This window comes from Otolemur garnettii, unplaced genomic scaffold (genome assembly GCF_000181295.1).
Source record: "Otolemur garnettii isolate 467f Iridium unplaced genomic scaffold, OtoGar3 scaffold00006, whole genome shotgun sequence".
NCBI classification, from domain to species: domain Eukaryota; kingdom Metazoa; phylum Chordata; class Mammalia; order Primates; family Galagidae; genus Otolemur; species Otolemur garnettii.
The window spans coordinates 41,514,742-41,519,504 of record NW_003852401.1 but is presented as its reverse complement, the minus strand read 5'-3'; the positions used below and the strand labels follow the sequence as shown (position 1 = coordinate 41,519,504).

The window sequence follows — 4,763 nt, the reverse complement described above, 5'->3', positions numbered from 1 at the left end:
TTAAGATTGACTCTTTTTGCCAAGACATTAAAAAATATTTGAAGTTTTTCTGAACACAATATATTTTTTCATAATACCTTGCCTGCGCATGTATTCTTCTCTTCTGTCTTTTTAATCTGGCTAAGTTGCTTCAGAACTTGGCCAGCGGATCACTTTTTTCCTGGACGTTTCCCTGATCCTGGTCTTATTTAGAGGCCCAGAACACCCTGTGTATACTTTATTGCAATTAACACCCTATTTTGTCATTGTTTTACTTCTTCACTAGAATTTGAGTTCTTGGAAGTCTGGAACCATATCTTGGTCCTCAGTAGTCCTAATTCCTGGCACATAGGTAATGTAAATATAATGTTGGTTGAAGAATGAATGTTCTTCTGTCTTTTCACTAACACCTTCCCTAGGCTTTTTTCATCTGCTTCTCTTGTATATTTTTATAATACTTATAACAGAGGCATATAGTAGGTTTTATTTTCTCTGCCAGTTCTAACATATTATTAAAACTTTGATGGAGCTCTGCATTAAGGAGAATTCTGAAACTATATCCTTGCTCAGCACTATCAATTAATTACGTTTGCCATTTATAAAAGAGGAGAAGCGTGTGCATGCTTTATAGGTATTTATCATCATTGAGGTATAGTAAAGTGCTTATTTCATGTATTAGTAAAGTGCTTATTTCATGCATTAGTTTTTGCCTTTCTCAGATTTTTGGTTCCATGAAAGTAGCCCATCCATAGCATATATGAATTGCATAGTAAGAGCTTAATAGGTAATTATTTCGAGTCAGGTTCAACAGTTGAATCCATCAGGGTCTACTCTGGTGGAGAGAACAAATGGCGCCATAGCTAACAGCATGTCATTCCTAATATAGCTCATTTGAAGAAATTCTTTATTTGGATTGTCACTTTTTTTTACTGCTTCAGCTAACGAAAGGGTAACTTTATTGAGACCCCAGGATCGTGGCTTGGGCAGGTAGCTGCCCTGTGAAGAAAGGAGGAGCCTTATTTGACCTTCTTCTTGGGGCACAGATTGTTGGTGTGGCTGCCCTTCTTGTGGCAGTTGACAGCATGGGGATGTAGGTGAGCATAAAATTTATAGCAGATCATCTTGTTGCAGTTGTATTTCTAAGCAAGCTGGTGGAGGGAAGGCTCAACAATTCCGCCTCTCAAAGCACCAGGTACAGGCTAGATTCTTTCTGGATGTTGTAATCTGAAAGAGTGTGGCCATCTTCGAACTGTTTGCCTGCAAATATCAGACACTGCTGGTCAGGTGGAATGCCCTTTGGCTTTGACATTTTCTGTGGTGTCACTGGGCTCAACCTCAAGGGTGATGGTCTTGCCTGTCAGGGTCTTCACAAAGATCTGCATCTCTGCGTCAGTTTGTTTGCCTCATTGAAGAGAAAAAGGGCGACAGACTAGATTTCTGCTTTAAATAAGATAAAAGCTTTCAAGAGCGATACAGAGAAATAGAACATAGAGATGGACCATTTTGAGATTTGTGTTACTATATATAATCCTCTAGAAGGTGACTTGGAGCCCTTGAAAATATGAATGTATTACAGTTAAAGTGACAATTGTTCTCTAATTTATCTATGCAGTCTTTGAAATTACAGTGAAAATCCTAAAGTTTTTTTGTTTCTTTTAAGAATTCAGCAAGGTGGCTCGGCGCCTATAGGTCAACCAGCTAAGGCGCCAGCCACGTACACCTAAGGTGGCGGGTTCGAATCCCCAGCCTGGACCCGCCAAACAACAATGACGGCTGCAACCAAAAAATAGCCGGGCGTTGTGGCGGGCGCCTGTGGTCCCAGCTACTTGGGAGTCGGAGGCAGGAGACTCGCTTGAGCCCAGGAGTTGGAGGTTGCTGTGAGCTGTAATGCCACGGCACTCTACCCAGGGACAGCTTGAGGCTCTGTCTCAAAAAAAAAAAAAAAAAAAAAAAGAATTCAGCAAGGCCAGGAGCAGTGGTTTATGCCTGTAATCCTAGCACACTAGGAGGCTGAGGTGGGTGGATCACCTGAGCTCAGGAGTTCAGGACTAGCCTAAGCAAGAGCAAGACCCTATCTATACTAAAAATAGAAAAATTAGCCAGAGTGTTGGTGCATGCTTATAATCTCTGCTACTTAGGAGGCTGAGGCAAGAGATTGCTTCAGCCCAACAGTTTGATGTTGCTCTTAGCCATGGCACTAGGGCATTCTACCCAGGGCAACAGAGGGAGACCCTGTCTCCAAAAAACCCCCAGAATTCAATAAGTTTCTTTTTTTCTTTATTTCAGAATATCATAGGGGTACAAACATGGTTACATACCTTGCTTTTTTACCATTTGCATCAAAGTTACAAGTGTGCCCATTACCCAGATAGTGTGCATTGTACCTATTAAATGTGAATTTACCTATCTCTTCCTCCCCCCTTCCACCTACTTGATTTTTTAAGAATGTTATTTCTATATGTGCACATAGTATTAATTGATTAATTCCAATTTAATGGTGAATACATGTATTTGTTTTTACATTCTTATTATAGTTCACTTAGAAGAAAAATTCCAGTTCCATCCAGGTGAATACAAGAGGTATTAGCTCACCACTTTTTTAAGGGATCAGTAGTACCACATTTTTTTAATCCACTCATATATATATGGGTACTTAAGTTGTTTCCACATCTTTGTAATTGTGAATTGTGCTGCTATAAACATTTGAGGGCAGGTATCTTTTTTTGCTTTGGGTAAAGCAAGTTGTTACTGTGGAAAAGCAAAGGCCAAAATAAAGCCAAGAACTCCTAAAGAAGCACTTTATATAATGCAGTATCTGTCATTTATCACAATTCCATATGTGCATGGATTTGTTTTTGATCTCTTTTGTACTGGTCAGTTTATTCCTGTACCAAACCACACTGTTACTATTCTAATATCATTTTTTTTTTTATTTCAGATTACTATGAAAGTACAAACAATTAGGTTACAGTGTTTACATTTATTAAATAAAGTCCCAGTTGTAGTTGTGTCCCACACCCAGGAGGTGTACCGTATACCCTTACATTGTGCCCATTGAGTGGGAGCATACCAGCATACCTCCCACCTCCCTCCATCTTGAATTGAATGAGTTTTTCTCTTGTATGGGTGTGTTCATCTAGTCCATTAGTGTCCATTAGTTCATCTACTGGCTCCATATTAGTATTGAATATATTAGATACTTGCTTTTCCATTCTTGTGATAGTTTACTAAGAAGAATGTGTTTCAACTCCATCCACTGGACTACAAAAGATACAAAGTCTTCATCTTTGGCTGAATAGTATTCCATGGTATATATATACCACAGATAATTGATCTTTTCCTGGGTTGATAGGAATGTAGGTTATTTCCACATCTTGGTGATCGTAAATTAAGCTGCAATAAACAGTCTAGTGCAATGTCCTTATGATAAAATGATTTTTTTCTTGTGGGTAGATGCCTAGTATAGGGATTGTGGGATCAAAGGGAAGTCCTATTTTGAGTTCTTTGAGGCTTCTCCGTACTTCCCTTCCAGAAAGGTTGTAGTAGTTTGCAGTTCCACCAGCAGTGTAAAAGTGTTCCCTTCTCTTCACATCCGTGTCAGTATTTCTTGATCACTTCCAGGAGTCTTGTGATTGAGTTTCTGGGGTTCTCTAAGTATAAGATCGTATCATTAGCAAAGAATGAAATTTTGACTTCCTCTGCTCCCATTTGGATGCCCTTAATATCCTTCTCTTGCCTGATTGCATTGGCTAGAACTTCCAGAACGATGTTGAGTAGTACTGGCAATAGTGGATATCTTTGCCTGGTTCCAGTTCTAAGTGGAAAAGCTTTCAGTTTTACTCCATTCAGTATGATGTTGGCTGTGGTTTGTTATAGATGGCTTCAATCAGTTTAAGAAATAAGAAATGTGCCATCTATGCCTAAATTTTCTTAAATGTTGTTAGGAAAAAGATGCTGACTTTTGTCAGATGGCTTCGTCTGCATCTATCAAGAGGATCATAAGGTCTTTGCTTTTGCTTCTATTGATATGGTGAATTACATTTATGGATGGGCATATGTAAACCAATCTTGCATCCCTGGGATAAAGCCTACTTGATCATGATGTATATATAATTTTTTTAGCATGGGGCTATAATCTGTTTGCTAGAATTTTATTGACTTTTTTTGTATCCATATTCATTAGTAAATTTGATCTGTAATTCTCCTTGTTAGTTGGGTCTTTTCCTGGTTTTGGTGTCATGGTGATGTTTGCTTCATAGAATGTGTTAGGGAAGGTTCCTTCCGTCTCCCATGCTTTGGAATTGGTTCTACAGTGTAGATACAGGCTCTTCTTTGAAGGTTTGGTAGAATTGTGGTGTGAAGCTGTGTGGTCCAGGGCTCTTTTTGTTGGAATCCTTTTAATAGTTTCTTCAATTTCAGTGCTTGATATTGGTATCTTCAAGAGATCTGTTTCTTCTTAATTAAGCCTAAGGAGATGGTGTGATTCCAGATATTGGAATTCCAGGTATCTCTTCCACATTGTCAAATTTCTAGGCATAGAGTTGTTGTTGTTTTTTTTTTTGGACAGGGCTGGGTTTGAACCCACCACCTCCAGCACATGGGGCTGGTGCCCTACTCCTTTGAGCCACAGGTGCTGCCTGGGCATAGAGTTTTTTGTAGTAGTCAGAGATGATCTCCTGTATTACTATAGTGGTTTCTGTTGTTATTTCTCCTTTTTCTTTTTGGGGGGGAGGGGTGTCAAATGATCCTTTATTGAAACATTTTCCTTTGTACTTTTTTTTTTT

At 39.0% G+C, this 4,763-nt stretch overlaps 1 protein-coding gene and 1 pseudogene across 2 annotated transcripts in view; one reads left to right on the top strand and one right to left on the bottom strand.

The window, feature by feature from the left end:
* GKAP1 (G kinase anchoring protein 1) overlaps positions 1-4,763 on the top strand; it is an 89,974-nt gene that overhangs the window by 52,375 nt on the left and 32,836 nt on the right. The window lies entirely within an intron of this gene.
* LOC111722588 lies at positions 983-1,402 on the bottom strand (annotated as a pseudogene).